We start from the raw sequence: 17,856 nt of genomic DNA, 5'->3' as shown, positions 1-17,856 counted from the left end.
AATCCACTTATATTTTTCAACTAGTAACTATTCTATTAAAAACTAATTATTCAATATTTTTATTTATAAATTATTTTATATAAATATGTCACATTTATTTTAAAAAAAAATTCACAAGGTTTTTTGAATATCAGCTACTAAATATAATCCAAATAAAACTTAACTCAGTTTAAAAGTATTAGGGTGTTACATTTTGGTATCAGAGCAATTTGATCCCATAGGACACTTGCAAGATTAATTTGTTATCATTTAGTTATAAATAGTATTATATCGTGAAATCTTTTCTATGTGATGAATTTATATTAGAAATATTTGATCATCTAATAGTAAAAGTTATTGTGCTCTTGAATGTTTTGTTTGAAGCTTATTGTCATAATTTTATGATCAAAATGTGCATGTGTTAATGTCAAAACATAGATCATCTAGGAACACGCCACTCATAGTTAAAGATATATCCAAATACACATGAGACGTTAAAAAAAAGGGAGTTAAAAAATTATGTTTTAGTCACTTTATATGCTTAGCATGTGTTTTATTTATCCTCTCATTTTCATGTTGTTGTATGATGCCTTTGTTATCATGATTATTGTTTTATACTTTATTCTTTCTTTTCTTATTTTATACTCATACATTTTAATCAGTCAAATTTTTCCATGTGCAAAATCTATCATCTTTAAGTCTTTGTAATCGAGAGTACATGCATATCCTTATGTTTTTTTTATAAATTCTATTTTTATAATTATTACTACTATTTCGCAAGCCATTTAAGCTAAGAGTACATGCATTTTTATGAACTCTATGTGATTATTTAGTATGTTCTATTATTATGAAATTCTCTTATACATGTGATCCTACACGATTTTTTTTATATGTATGCTCTTTATGTTACTATTATTACCTCGTTGATCACAGGAAAGAAGAGAATGTGAAGCAATTGACTTGCATGAGACTAATTATTTTTACTTTTTCGAACCCTGTTTATCATGTTTTTGCTTAACTTGAATTGACATTAACTTCTTTGATTAGTTTTTTCTTTTCTTTCTCTTTGGTGTTTGAATTAAGAAAAAAATGAATGAAATTATCTATCATGTGAATCTATTTTATATAATCATATTGAACTTAAACGTTTAATTCACATTTAGTGCACTTAGTTGGTTCATGATAAGAATAGAGAATAGAACTGTTTTGTAATTTTACTTGATTTGATTGAATGTATGAATTTATTGAACTTATGTATGTTAAAAACTATCATATATTCCTATAAAAAGAAAAAGGTAGATAAAAGGTAGATAAAACCTACTAGGATAAGATCAGGTTGATTAGTATGTTATTAGAAGACGCGAATTTTGAGGACAAAATTCTTTTTTTCAAGGGGGTGAGAATGTAACATCCCAACTTTTTGAATCAAATCATTATTTAATAACTAATTAATTAATTAAAATGGTAATAATTTAAGATTTGAATTTAAAATTTAAACATATGAAAGCACTAGTGGTAGTAAATCTCTAACCGACAGTAAACAACCTTTTAAAACGTAGTCGTAACTAATTCTACATTTATTAGATTTGAATGATATTTTGTTATATGAAAAGATAAGAATACTAGCTCTATTCCTTAAGTTCATTATAAAATCAAATTCAAATTAAATTAGATAGATAAATCGGTTACGAGTTCAGAGTAGAAAATCGCGCTCTTATCAGCCAGCCTGATATATTAAAAGTATTTCGAGAATATCTCAAGCTGTGGTTATCCTATTTACTTCGTTTAAGATTCGTTTTAAAGATAATTCAATTCTCTATAAATTTGTCTCTAATATCCAATTCTAAATTCCAAACGTAGAAAAAGTTATAAGGCTCACAAAGTGACGATTCAGATTGAAGATTTCACCTAAATGCCTCCTAACATAATCTGCACATACCTGAGAGCTATTTGATCCTTCCTTTCTCAACCTATTCCCTTTTTCTATACAAAACATTCTAATATACACAAAGTCTAGCCATAGAACAAGTCTTTCTTCACTAACAAACCGCATCTATTTGCATCAGAATACCTAGCGAAACTTCACTGGAGTTAGGGGGTTTTGTGCTAATTTTTATATGTCATATCTTAAATGTTTTTGAACGTATATGTTAGCCTTGCACGTCATGATATAATGTTTCTTTTCTCCATACCCATGATGCATTATAATAACAATCATATGTGCATTAAAGAACTGAGGGAATGATCCTTCGGTAAGGGAAGGTGATCGAATCGAGATGATCCTTTAAGGAAAGGTGATCGGTAAACTTTTGGGAACCTTCGGTAAGGGAAGGAAACTCCCATAAATTTTATAATAATATATATCTTTGTTGCAATAACTTCCTTCTTGTGTATGTCTAAATAACCTTGATTGTAAATTGAACTGAGGGAATGATCCTTCGGTAAGGGAAGGTGACCCCCAAAGACAAGATATCGAGATGATCCCTCGGTAAGGGAGGGTGATCGATTGAGATGATCCTTCGGTAAGGGAAGGTGATCGCCAAAACGTTCGGGATAAGAACCTTCGGTAAGGGAAGGGGACTCCCATTTTTATACCGGTTTGAACTCAATACCTTCCATAAAAGCTACGAGAAAAAGTAATGAAAAGTGCAATGAAAAGAGTGATCATGATTGTTCTTCTTTTATCTTTTTTTTTTTTTAATTTATGATTATGTTTATTATTGCATTCAAAGATCCTTCTTTTTTCCAAAGTCCCTTTTGTATGATGTATGATATTGGTTAAGATCTTTATTTTATTCAGATCTATTCTGTTTGACTTATCTATGACAATGTTATTATTCTTCTCTTATTTATTATTTATTTCGTCTTGCTTTATGGCCTATGAGAACATCATACCAAGGTTTATGAGTTACCTTTATATGTTTTAACGCTATAGGCATTTTGTATGCATTACACATGTCATAACATAAGTAAATGAGAAGCATCTAAAAGTCACACCACTTCAACTAATCAAGACTTTTGAAAATAATAATTGAACAACATTGCATCATCACTGTTTTTATTTTAAAACTCGGAGTGGCTGGGGATGGATACGATGACACCATATAGATAAACTACTGAGAATCTTTTGTTTCTCACCCCTCTCTCCGTACCATCTTCAGGAACGATGCAGTACGAAGCAATACAGTTGAGGTGAAAAGACAGGTGCACTAGTAGGAGCAAGTTATCGAAGACGTAGATACAAAACATTAAACGTTTACCTTAAGAAGGAAGAATATGCGATTGTTTTAGCCATAGTTAAACAAAATAAGAGAATTAGGATTTCCTATGTGTTTTGTTTTATCCTTTTTGACTGATTGCAATTGTAACTATGATGTTTTCTTTTTTATTTGGTATGAGTAAAGTTTGTCATTGTTGTGCCTTCATAGTTTAGCACACCGATTTTTCATGTTAGTATTTTCAAATCCACTTATATTTTTCAACTAGTAACTATTCTAATAAAAACTAATTATTCATTATTTTTATTTATAAATTATTTTATATAAATATGTCACATTTATTTTAAAAAAAAATTCACAAGGTTTTTTGAATATCAGCTACTAAATATAATCCAAATAAAACTTAACTCAGTTTAAAAGTATTAGGGTGTTACATCCGGCGGTGCTTCCCGATGACCACGGCGCCGTTCTCCGGCAGCCAGGTGCGGTAGTGCAGCCTTCTCCTCATCCGGCGGGTTTCCCTTCTCACTGTTCGCGTTCTGCTCATTCGTGACGGCAACGCTCCACGCGGCTCCCTTATCAGCGACATGACAGCTCTTGTTGGCGCACAACAGCTCGACGATGGCGATTTGCACAGCTCCAAGGGTAGCGATGACTGCAGTGGCGGCGCCTCCTCCCTTCGTGACTGTCTCTCTCCATCTTGCCTGCGGATCGAACCTCTCTCCTCTGAACTTGGCTCGACAACGATTGCTTCGCGGGTCCCTCGCTCTCCACTTCTTCAATGGTGACGCGGCTGCAACACTGGACAACGACATCGACCTCGACAGTAGCAGCGGCGTGCGGCGACGGTGGCGTGACGATGGCCGGTGGCGACGCGGTACCCTCCCTTTCAGATCTCTTCTCGATGCTCTCTCCTCTCTCTACCGTGTGTGTGTGTGTGTGTGTGTGTGTGTGTGTGGCTATGCTTAGCCAAATATAACACCAAGAAATTTGATATTGCCATTTGCTTCATATCATATTCCTATTTATAGGTACATAAAAGTTGTGCTTTCAAATGTAATTAAATATGGTCTTCCTTTGATAAAACTAAATTCTGTATCGAAAAGGTTGGCCGCCCAAGATTGTGAAGGAAGTCACAATTCATTAAATGGGCATCCACTCATGCTTATCACAACACTCCCTCTTGGATGACCATTTAGGATTATTGCCTCGTTAAAACCTTACTAAAAAAAATTCAGTGAAAAAAAAACCTTAATGAAGGAAAAAAAGTACAATATCCTTTGTGATGGGGACTGCCTCGTTAAAAACCTTGTCAAGAAAATCCAATGGAAAAAAATCTGACCAAGAAAAAAAGAGTACAGTCTCCCCCTCTTGTCGACATCAGTTGATGTCTCGAAATCGGCGCATCCCAATCTCATGTACCAATCTTTCAAAGGAGGATTTTGGGAGTGACTTTGTGAACAAATCTATCAGATTGTCACTTGAGAGGATCTGTTGGACATCAATTGTCCCCTGATTTTGAAGATCATGAGTGAAGAAGAATTTGGGAGAAATATGCTTTGTTCTATCACCTTTGATATATCCGCCTTTAAATTGAGCAATACATGCTGTATTATCTTCAACTAGGACAGTTGGAGCTATCTTATGATCAATCAGTCCACATGATGACATAATATATTGAATCAGACTTCTCAGCCAAAAACACTCGCGACTAGCTTCATGAATCGCCAGTATTTCAGCATGATTAGAGGAGGTTGCTGCTATCGTCTGTTTCGTGGACCTCCATGATATAGCTGTACCACCATATGTGAACAGGTATCCTGTTTGAGATCTATCTTTATGTGGATCAGACAAGTATCCAGCATCTGCATAGCCAACTAGTTGTGACTTGGATCCATAGGGATAAAACAATCCCATATCAACCGTTCTATGAAGATATCGAAAAATTTTTTTGATTTCACTCCAATGTCTTCTAGTTGGAGAGGAACTATATCTTGCTAGTAAATTCACCGCGAATGATATGTCAGGTCGTGTATTATTAGCAAGATACATTAGCGCTCCAATGGCACTAAAATATGGTACTTCAGGACCAAGGATATCTTTATTCTCTTCTTTAGGACGGAATTGATCCTTTTCCACATCCAAAGATCTTACGATCATTGGGGTACTTAATGGATGTGACTTATCTATATAAAATCTCTTCAAGATCTTTTCTGTGTATGTTGTTTGATGAATAAAGATCCCACTTTTTATATGCTCGATCTGCAGGCCGAGACAAAACTTAGTCTTTCTAAGATCTTTCATCTCAAACTCTTCTTTTAGAGTTTTTATAATTGTTGGAATCTCTTCAGGAGTCCCAATGATATTTAAATCATCAACGTACATAGCAATTATAATGAATCCAGATGTAGATTTCTTTATGAAAACACATGGACAGATATCATCATTCTTGAATCCATTTTTGGCCAGATACTCAGTAAGACGATTATACCATATTCGTCCAGATTGCTTTAGACTGTATAAAGATCTTTACAATTTAACTGAGTATAACCCCTGTGAATATTCATTGGATGGTTTAGATATCTTTAGTCCTTCAGGAACTTTCATATAGATATCCCGATCTAATGAGCCGTATAAATAGGCTGTTACCACATCCATTAAATGCATATGCAGTTTATGATATGCACATAAACTGACCAAATAACGCAATGTTATCGCATCCACTACAGGGGAATACGTTTCTTCATAATTTATACCGGGCCTTTGTGAAAAACCTTGTGCCACAAGTCAAGCTTTATAGCGCACAACTTCATTTTTCTCATTTCGTTTTCTCACAAATACCCACCGGTATCCAATAGGTTTTACATCTTCTGGTGTACAGATTACAGGTATAAAGACTTCACGTTTTGCAAGTGAGTCTAACTCAGCCTTCATGGCTTCTTTCCATTTTGGCCAATCATTTATTTGTCGACATTCTTCGATTGATCTTGGCTTAAGATCCTTACTTTCATGCATGATATTCAATGCCACATTATAGACAAATATTTCATTGACAATTGTCTTATTTCGGTCCTATTTCTTTTCTGTAAAGACATAATTTATCGAGATCTCATCATTTTCATAATTTTCAGGTACCTGAATGTCTTCTGACGTTAACATTATATCAGAATTTTGGACAACTACAGGTGTCTCTACTATGTCTTTTTAAACAGGAATAGTATTTACCTTTTTTCGCTTTCGAGGATTTTTACCTTTGGAACCGACAGGCCTGCACGCTTCTGGCATGAATTTGCTTTAGTGGCTACTTGTCCTACTGGGACATCAATTCGAATTGGGACATTTTTCGCAGGTATATAAGATTTGGTTATCCTCTTTGTATCAGAAAATGCATCAACCAATTCATTTGCTATTCTTTGCAAATGTATAATTTTTTGAACTTCTAGTTCACATTGCCCTGATCGAGGATCTAAATGCATCAACGATGATGCATTCCAATTAAGTTCCTTTTCAAGAAGCTTATTCTCTCCTCCTAATATTGAAAACTTTGATTCATCAAAATGACAATCCGCAAACCGGGTTTTAAATACATCTCCTGTTTGTATCTCAAGATACCTCATTATAGAGGGAGAATCATATCCAACATATATCTCCAATTTTCTCTGGGGTCCCATTTTGGTGCGATTAGGTGGTGTAATGGGAACATATATCGCACACCCAAATATTCTTAAATGGGAAACATTTAGCTGCTGGCCAAAAGCTAATTGCATAGGAGAGAACTGATGGTAACTCGTTGGCCTCAAACGAATAAGTGATGCGGCATGTAAAATAGGATGCCCCCAAACCAAGATTGGGAGATTTGTTCTCATAAGTAAGGGTCTAGCAATTAATTGGAGGCGTTTAATAAGTGATTCTGTTAACCCATTTTGTGTGTGAACATAAGCTACTGGATGCTCATCACTTATTCCATTAGCCATACAATAAGCATCAAAAGCTTGGGAAGTAAATTCACCAGCATTATCAAGACGAATTGTTTTGATTGGATTTTCTGAAAATTGTGCTTTTAATCGAATAATTTGAGCTAGTAATCTTGCAAACGCCAGGTTGCGAGAAGATAATAAGCACACATGAGACCATCTCGAAGATGCGTCTATTAGGACCATAAAATATCTAAAATATCCACATGGTGGATGAATAGATCCACATATATCACCTTGAATCCTTTCTAGGAATTCAGGGGACTCAAATCCAATCTTTATTGGTGATGGCCTTAAAATTAATTTTCCTTGAGAACATGCAGCACAACAAAATTCACTAGATTTAAGAATCTTCTGGTTCTTTAGTGAATATCCATGGGAGTTTTCAATAATTCTCCTCATCATGCCTGTTCCCGGATGACCCAATCTATCATGCAAAGTTATGAATTTATTTGGACTAGTAAACTTCTGGTTTACAGTGGCATGTGATTTAACTACACTAATCTTGGTATAATACAACCCAGATGAAAAGTGAGGATAATTTTTCTAGTATAACTTTCTTATTTGAATCATGAGTTGTGATACATGAATACTCATGATTTCCCTCATTCATTGTTTCAATATGATATCCATTTCGGCGAATATCTTTGAAACTCAACAAGTTCCTCAGAGACTTGGTAGATAATAGTGCATTTTTTATTATAAATTTTGTTCCTCCAGGAAACAAAATTATAGCTCTTTCGGAGCCTTCTATCACATTGCCTGAGACAATAATAGTATTAACATATTATTCTTTTGGCACAAGATGGGTAAAATATATAGTACTTTTAAGAATAGTGTGCGAACTTGCACTATCCGCAAGGCAAATATCTTCAGAATATGTCCTTGCCATTTTTCTTCAAAAACAAATGATAATAATAATAAAATGAGTAGAAGTACATGCACAGTAAAATTATTCACATGAATACTTAACAAACACATACACATATCAAACTATTCTATCATTGATCAAATAGCCAATATTTCTTTCAGAATCCTTAAAGAAATTAGATACATCATAATGAGTGGTGGAATTTTCATTATTTAAAACAAAATTTGTTTCCTTTCCTTTGTCATCCCTTTTCAAGGATGCTTGATAAAGATCAACTAGGTGCCTTGGGGTACAACAGGTACGTGACCAATGGCCTTTTCCACCACAACGGAAGCATTTATCCTCAATTAATTTACTTTGCCCATTGTTTCTTTCTTTATCCCACTTCTGGTGAGATCCTTTCTTGTGAATATAATTTATTTTCCTTCCATAATTTTTCTTGTTGTCAAAATCTTGCCATTTACCTCTTCTGGGGTTATAAGTTGCCGCATTTACTTCAGGAAATGGGGCGGCGCCAGCTGGGCGCGCTTCATGATTTCTTAAGAGCAACTCATTGTTGCATTCAGCAACAAGAAAGTAAGAAATTAACTCAGAATATTTTTAAATCTTTTTTCTCAATTGCTACTGCAGGAGCACATTCGAGGCATGGAAGGTCGAGAAAGTTTTCTCTAACATATCGGACTTGAGGAGGTATCACCGTCTTTTGATGATTGTACCTTTCTTCAAGGTCTTTCCACAGATCTGCATGATCTTTTAATGCGGGATATTCATTTTTCAATCATACGTCAAGATGACGATGAAGGAAAATCATAGCTTTGACTTTATCCTTCTGGGATGTATTATTTTTAGCCTTAATGGTATCTCCAAGATCCATTGAATCAAGATGGATTTTAGCATATATTATCCATGATAAATAATTGTTTCCAGGTATATCAAAAGCATTATATTCAAGATGAAAGAGTTTCGACATAATAAAAATTTGTTACCTGAAGTCTTTCTAAAATTTCGTTAGAGATTCGTGCTGATAACATATTGTAAAATAAATAAGGAAGAAGTAATAACATAAAAGTATCAATAGAAAATACTACTATTAGTATTTACCAACACTATTATACTACTATAATAATAATATATTAATATTATATTAGTAGTATATGAAGAAAGTAAAGAAGTGCTTTATATAAGAGAGAGAGAAAGTATTTGCTTTTTATTGTTGAGTGTCATTTGCTTCATATCATATTTCTATTTATAGGTGCATAAAAATTGTGCTTTCAAATGTAATTAAATATGGTTTTCCTTTGATAAAACTAAATTCTGTATCGAAAAGGTTGGCCGCCCAAGATTGTGAAGGAAGTCACAATTCATTAAATGGGCATCCACCCATGTTTATCATAACAATTTTATAGATCTATTTAATTTTTTTTCTAAATGTGCAAAGGCGCTCATATCTATTAATATATAACAAAATTTTTCACACGCTGCACGAATTGAATAATTAATATTTTAAAAAAATATTAATAAACTAATTACAAAAATAAGTATATAAAATTTAGAGTTGTTAGTATTAATTAGTATATTTTTAATGTTTTTTATTCAAATGAAAATCTTTTTAGCATATTTTAATAAATTTTAAAAAATAACTAAGAAAAAAAAAATTAATGGTATGCACCATTAATTTAACATCTATTGCTGATATCCATAAAGAAAAGAAGAAAGAAAATTAATGATTCAAAATGACACATGGTCATTAATTCCTCCTCAAAGTTTACATAAATAGATATACAAATTTTTGGATTTGAATTTTCTAAAATTTGAATTTTACTTTAGAGAATAAAGTATGATATCTCACTATTGTTTTTATAGGTGGATCAAAAATAAATATAAAAGAAAAATTATTCAAAAGTAGGAAATCATACTCTACTATTTTAAATGAAATTCAAACTTTAAAGGATGGATATCCGAAACTTTTTATTAGCAACTCCCGGTTTGATACTCCTCCTCAAAACTACGCCGTTTTGATCCCCAGAAAAAAAAGGCCCAGCCCATAGTATCCCCTCCCCCTTCAATCTCTTACAAACGCCCAAATCACCAAACTGATCAACCCTAACCCTATCAGAGCAAAATCAGCAAAGCAAAGCAGCCACTATCAGCCCCCACCACTATCGGCGCCGGCAGTGACAACCAGTGGTTGCCATCTTCGCCGCCTCTCGAAGGTCTTCTCTCCTCCTCGCGTCGACAAGCCCGAGGGTGTCGTCGTTGCCGTAGACCGTTTCTGCTGCCTGACGTCGCGAACGTCTACTCAGCCCTGTTCTCCTCGCCGTCGCAAACGTGCCTGCTTGGCCGTGTTTTCTTCGTCGTCACCTCTATATAATCCATGCGAAGTGCCACCTCATATACTATACATGCAAATCCCGAAAAATATGTTCGAAAATCTTTTTTCCGGATTTTCGTGTATTGTATATCTGGTGCCACTTCGAACTTCGGGAGAAAAATATCTTAGTTAAATTGTATGGATAAAACATATTTTTTTTTTTCTCTTTTTAAATTTTGCACTTCACCAGTTTATTTTCCCAAAATATTTAAGTTCATTTAAGTTACATTTCTGAATTTGTTATCATTTTTTTAGTTAAATTCAAAGCAAGCTTTATGTTTCTGTCAAGTCTGTTTGCATTTAAAGTATTTTAATTTGTAAGTCGTTTTCAATTTTTAATTTACCTGTTTATGTGTAGATAAAAAACAATAAAAATTTCTTCTAGTGATAAAAAATGGTAGACTTTAATGCATGATAGACTTTGATGCATGGTAAACTGTTGATCGCATAAAGGAATATGTTTTGCTTCTAGACATTAGATTTTGAACCAACCCAAAAACTTTTTGCAAAATTTTTTTAATTTTAATTTGCAGAAGATCTGTTAAATAGCTGTATGTTAATTAGAATTCTATTTATACACAAAAAAAAGGAAAAAAACGGTACTTGGGTTGTTATCAATAATAAATCAACCACTATATAGCTGTACCTGGACTACAGTATTAACACTTGTAATTTTCCATTGTTGGTTCATTGATGACCACAATCACGAGGGTCCACGTTGTTTCAAGATTCCCGTTCAAGCCACATTTATGTTGTGGTTGATGATGTCATGGTACTTGCATCATGTGAACTATGTTTCTACTGAAATTTGGTGCAAAGACAGTGAGAAGCTTGCACTCCTCGACTTCAACTCAGGTATTAAACAATCATATATAGATTATTGCAGTTAGGATGATCTAGCTAGTTAGTAGAGACTATTTTTTTAATTATTGGAGTTGAATTCAAACATGTTCTATGAACTTTGGCTTTTGCAAGTGATTGATAGTTAATAATTGTTTACTAAGTCAAGTTGCATCATGTGAACTATGTTTCTACTGAAATTTGGTGCAAAGACAGTGAGAAGCTTGCACTCCTCGACTTCAACTCAGGTATTAAACAATCATATATAGATTATTGCAGTTAGGATGATCTAGCTAGTTAGTAGAGACTATTTTTTTAATTATTGGAGTTGAATTCAAACATGTTCTATGAACTTTGGCTTTTGCAAGTGATTGATAGTTAATACTTGTTTACTTAAATCAAGTTGTTTCTCGTGAATAAATTTTTTTTTTTCAAAAAAAAAAAAACACACACACCCACACACACACACACTAGCCCTTTGAGAGCTTTATAATTGAATTAGGTTGTCCAAAATCGATTCCAATTAGTTAGATTCTATTGAATTAAGTTAAATATATGATGCATTCGTTGTGGTTAACCTTGTTGCAATTTATAGTGTTGGATGAACCAAGCCAGACTCTTAATAAAATTTGTAAGTTTCACTCTCATTGAATACAATGTCTTCTATTGCAGAGAAAGATGGTTGCCTTTGGAAAGAAGTTGAAAGACAGACAATTCAAGAATGGCAGGGGTATGTACGTCTCTGCCTATACGTTGAGGGTTGAGATTTTTCAACTTGGATATCTGTTCTGCTCTATAATGATATTTTGGGTTCATAAATTTGATAATCTTGTTGCAGATATTATATAAACTACAAACTCATGAAGAAACGAGTAAGGCACTCTGCTCAGCAAATTCAACTCGGAACACAAGATTGACGCCATGTGCTCAAGGATTTCTCCAGAATGCTAGATAATCAGGTTTCTGTTGTTTTCAATTTTCATTACTGCCAATGGTCAACTTAGATTCTAGTTGCGAATGTGATGATTCTAGTTGTGTGTTAACATTGGTTTCAATCACTCTCTAAATGTTACAAATCAGATTGAGAAGATTGTCCTTTTCCTTTTGGAGCAACAAGTGATTTTGGCAAGCAGGATATCAAAGCTTGGAGAGCAACATGATGCTATTCTGCAGTAACCTGAAATTCACAAAATGTCTGAACTGCAAGAAGCTTATAGAAAAGTGGGACATGACCTATTAAAGCTTCTTTTCTTTGTTGAGATGAGTGCTATTGGTTTGCGCAAGATATTGAAGAAGTTTGACAAATGTTTTGGCTATAGATTCACCGATTACTATGTTAAAACTCTCGTGAATCATCCTTACTTTTGGCTGCAACAAGTGTTCAAGCATGTGGTAATATGTTTGATTCAAAACGAGTCTTCACTTGGACTGTCACATAAATAAATACAGAACTTTGTGAATGGCCATTGACTGATGGATTTGAAATTTGTAGGGAATAGGAGCTGTTGTGGGATTATCTTGCAATCTTCATGAACTTCAGAACCGTCAAGGGAGCTATTTATCAATTTATTTATCAATTTATGATCAACCTACCCTTCCTCTGCAGGTTCCACATCTAATTTGCTTCAAACACTTACTTTGTTTTATCGTAGCTGGCTTTGGAGCATCATAAGATTGGTGTTGATTATCATATTTCCTCGGTCTTTTCATGCAGGATCCTGTCATTGATTCAATAAAAGCAGTGGTTGACAGGTTAACTAACTCAACAAACTTCCTAAACTTTTTGGGGGCAACATGCTCTGATTATGCAAGAAGAGCTGCCAACCCCCATGGAGGAACCTGTTGATGATGAAAGATACCATTGCATAGTCTCTTATCCTGAACTTGGCAAACACATTTTTGTATATGGTCAATACATATATTATTGTCCCTAGCAGATGACTACTCTATGAGCCTTGGGTCTGCACCAACAGTTTGTGGTATCGTAATTGGGGCGCTGGCTGTTGCTCAGGTGTTCTCTTAGGTATATTTTAGTGCCTCGTCAAATAGATCTTACTTCAGACCTCGTCTTCAGTAGCATAACTCTCTTTCTTGGAAATATCCTGTGTGCGTTGGCATATGATGCTCGTTCATTATGGATTCTCTTGATTGGTTGTGTGTTCTGTGGGCAAATAGTCTTCTATTCCCGAATTTTCGCATGCCATGATTTTGATGGTACTTGCAAATAATGTTGTGTGTTTGAGTTGATTAGTACATATTCTGTTTACCATCTTATTCGGAATATTATGAGGTATCTTTTCTTGCTGATAAACACTTGGATATTATTACAGATTGGGTTCTGCCAGAGCTGTTAATTGGCGTTATATCAGTGGCTGTGTCCCTCTCATAATCCGGATGCAAGCATCAGCTGCTTTCGTCAGTGCCAGCGCCCTTGGCATGGCTTGTGGTCCTGCATTAGCTGGCATATTGCAGACTGATTTTAAGATTTACAAGCTTACGTTTAATCAAAATACGTTGCCCGGTTGGGTTATGGGTGTTGCTTGGCTGATATATCTTATATCGTTGTGGATCACTTTCAAGGAACCTTCTCATGAACCCGTAGAGAATGAGAATCACGTGAATAATCATCAACTAAATGATGGTACTTACTGAACTTATACTGCACCAATTTGTTGCTGCTTGTTCAGAATGAATGAAAGTAGTCTCGCACATTTTTCTTTTGCAAATATGGATTTTTTTTCTCTTGTTTTGTTGAGCCTCAACATGTGAATATAACATGACACGTTTTTCTTGTGTAGAAGTGAACGATGCACTTGAACAAGGCCTAAAACAGCCATTGCTGATTACTTTGAATGATAAGGGAGATGAAGAAGCCGATCAAGATTATGATGATAGTGAAGAAGCTTCAGAAGAATCTCGTCTCCCAGCGACTTCGATTCGGTCTGCATACAGACTCCTTACGCCATCTGTAAAGATTTGTGCACAACTCACGGTCTCCCGCAGAGTATGGATTTTCTATCAAGTGCTGAGAATTTCGTTACATGTAGATGTTTGAGATCAATGTTAATGTCAAGATGGAAAAAACTAATCATTCACCTGAGTGCTCTGAACTGAATATGATATGTCATTGCGTATTTCATTCAATTTGCACTTTCTCCTGTTTTTTGTAGTAACTTCCAATGGCAAATGATCATTTAGATAAAATATTGGAAAATCAGACATTTAACCTACCGAATTTGTTTAACATTTTCAGGTTCAGTTATTGATATATTTTATGGTCAAATATGTAATGGAGATTTTACTATCGGAATCTAGTGTCATCACAACATACTACTTTAACTGGTCAACAAGCAGAGTTGCACTTTTTCTCGCTTGCCTTCGATTGACTGTTCTTCCTGTAAACGTTGTTGTTGGAAGCTATATAAGCAACATGTTTGAGGATAGGTATTGATAATTTATGCTCTAGTTGGATTAAGAAAGATGCATGTAAGTTGATAGTAACACATTTCTTCTTCATGCTGAACAAGAAGTGAAGGAAATTGAAACCATCTTATATATTAGATTGAGATCCTCTCTTACTCCATCTTTTGCGAGATCATTCAGAACCATGATATTGTTCAAATATTCTCCTCTTGCATCTAAGTGAATGGATTCGAATTTTATTTATCTGTTTCAGGCAAATTCTGTTGGTATCGGAAATTATGGTTTGCATCGGTGTCCTCCTTAGGCCTTAGCTTCCATTTGGTTATTCCATACTCCGTGCCACAATACATATGTTCAGGCCTCCTTTTGTTTGTTTCGGCAGAAGTGCTTGAAGGTAAGATAATAAGATCTGATATTTTGCTGCACTATTTATGATTGTCGAAAGTCGACAAAATTATATTTCTTCTTACCCTATGCTGATGTGGGATGCTTGTGTACTAGGCTATCCTTTACGATACACATGAAGTATGTCAAATAATTCATGTGTTTAGACATAATTTGTATCAAGATACATTTACATTTCGGATGCACCAATTTTCTCAATCCAACAATTATTATTGGATGGAGGGAGTAATAGTTATCTTAATGTATTGGTTTAATTTAGTATTAAAAACATGCTTGATGCTTGATTTAAGCTGATGTAAATTGTTTAGTTTTTGTTTTTCCTGACAATTACATAATTGTCTTACTATCATTTGTTCCAGGTGTCAACTTGTCGCTGACTCGCTGCTTTCGCGAGTTATGTCCTTGAGGTGGAACCTACGATGGAGGGCTCTTGTAAACTGAGGCTGGAACAACTGCGAGAGTTATAGCGGACGCAACCATCATCCTGGCTGGTTACTTGGGTCAGAGTAATCTTAATGTCACACTGCTTCCTTCACTCTTCATTTCCATAGCCTCCATCTTAGCAACATGCTATACCTACAATTCATTATATTAGTTTATGTTCCTGAGTTTCTCTCAGGCTGAGATGGTAAGAGTATAATGCTCTTCAGCATGACCTCGCTTATTATCTGTCATTCTGTCTCCATTCGATAATTTTGATCAGTTAAGTGATTGTGGCTTCATAAGGTAGAAGTAGTACCTAGTATTTCGTTGTGTAGGGTGGCAAAATGTGAATTATTGGCAGAATAGATTCCTTAACTGTCATTAATTTTTCTGTGATAATTAACTTGGTTTAATTTTCTTAGATGTTCTAAACTAAATATGTTGCGCAATGGTGTCCCTTTTTTTAACAAATTTAGTTTAGAGATATTCTCCATATCCAAGCAATTTTAACATCCAAGTTTATCCAAGTGATTTTAAGTTACGAGCTTTTCTTGCTTTCTTCTTTCCTCACGCTTCTTCTCTTCTCTTCTCTCCCACGTTTCTTCTTTCTCCTTTAGAGATGGCAATTTTCTCCGGTGGGGCGGGTATTTGCGGGGATTTACCCGTCAGGGAACAGGTTTGGGGGCCAAGAGAAGTCCAACTGGGCCGGATCACAACATCAAAGAAGAACCTGACCCAGACAAAAAGACCCATCCCCAAAAAACCTAGAGATGGTAATTTCCCCCAGCAGGGACGGAGAATGGGTATCCATTTAGTAAACGGGGCGGGGGCGGGGCCGGGGATAGAGATACCCACCCCATGGATACCCGTTTAATACCCATAAATATCAATTTACCAAAATATTCCCAGTATATACATATATTTTTAACAAACCCTATTCCCAATTTCCCATTTCACTCATTCTCTTTGCTCGAATTTCACTCTCAGATCCTCTCCTCATCATTGCCGCCACTTCCGTCGCTCACTTCCCAGCCTCACCGCAAGCTTCTCCACCTTCGGCGAGGTCGTTGGTCGCCTTCCCTTCCCCCTTCCTTTTTCCCCTTTTCTCATCAAGTTTTGCCTTTTCTTTTCCCCTTTTATCATCAGATCTCCTCCTCGCGTGCCATCCCTCCTCCTCCTCGTCAGATCATCAGCACCACGGATCTGCCTATCACTGTCTTTGCCATAGATTTGTGCGCTGCCATCAGTGCCTCGCCGATTTTCTGTCGCCGTCTACTCCATCTCTGGGTTTGCTTTTCGCCGTTGCTGATTGCAACTGCCTCGTCATTTACAGATCTATGTGTTTTATTTTTTTTTGAAACATATTGTTAATTTGCATCGTTATAAAATCTGCATTATATAGATCTGGGACTTTTTAAATTGTTCTAAAATCTGTATTGTTTATCTTCATTGTTATAAAATCTGCATTGTAGAGATCTGAGTTTTGAAATTGTTTTGAAATTAAAATTGTTAATCTCCATTGTTATGAATGATGTATTGTTAATGTGCATTATTTCTGAAATCTGAGTTATTTGAATTTTTTAATTTTTTTTAAGGAAGATCCGCAGGGAATGGATATCCGGCGGATATTGGGTATTCGCTACTCGTCACAGATACGGGGCGGGGACGGGGTGGGGGGCATGTCCCTTTCCCCATGGGGATCTGTTGCCATTCCTATTTCTCCTCTTCTTCATTCTCTTCCTTTTTCGCGTTCCTTCTTCTTCACGTGTTTTCTCTTTATCGTCATTTTTTTGTTGCTGTTGTTGTATCTTTTTGTCTTTTCTTCCTTCTCTCTCTGGTAAAAGCAGTAGAAGATGAGGAGGAAGAGTTTTGAATTGTGCAGAACAAAAATGAACCAAAATAACCAACACCACTGAACCGAACATCAATCATGTGTTGAATAAAACGTAATGAACATTCAATCAGCAAGAAAAATATTTCTGCATGCATAAGGACTCAACTGAACACACTAACAATCAAGTGAATCAAAATGAGCAACTCCACTGCACCAACACTATTGATGTTCTGAATAAAACGTGATAAACATTTAATCATCAAGAAAAACATTTATACATACACAAGGACTCAATTGAACACACTAACAATCAGGTGATCAAAATGAGCAACTCTACTGAACCAAGCAACATTCATGTGCTGAATAAAACGTCATAAACATTAAACCATCAATAATAGCATTTTTCCATGCAAAAGAAGTCAACTGAATACATAACAATCAGGTGAACCGAAATGACCAATACCACTGAACCGAACATCAATCATGTGCTGAATAAAACGTGATAAACATTCAATTAG

The 17,856-nt window shown here is 35.1% G+C and overlaps 1 long non-coding RNA gene and 1 pseudogene across 1 annotated transcript; both read left to right on the top strand.

Annotated features, from left to right (window-relative positions):
- Positions 11,932 to 15,944, top strand: LOC107644363 (annotated as a pseudogene).
- Positions 16,335 to 16,814, top strand: LOC110263042. Its single transcript, XR_002348043.1, has 2 exons — positions 16,335 to 16,617; positions 16,651 to 16,814. It is a non-coding gene; the product is annotated as an uncharacterized LOC110263042 (long non-coding RNA).

Source organism: Arachis ipaensis, chromosome B05 (genome assembly GCF_000816755.2).
Source record: "Arachis ipaensis cultivar K30076 chromosome B05, Araip1.1, whole genome shotgun sequence".
NCBI lineage: Eukaryota > Viridiplantae > Streptophyta > Magnoliopsida > Fabales > Fabaceae > Arachis > Arachis ipaensis.
The sequence above is the reverse complement of the archived record's forward strand: the minus strand, read 5'-3'. Positions and strand labels throughout refer to the sequence as shown.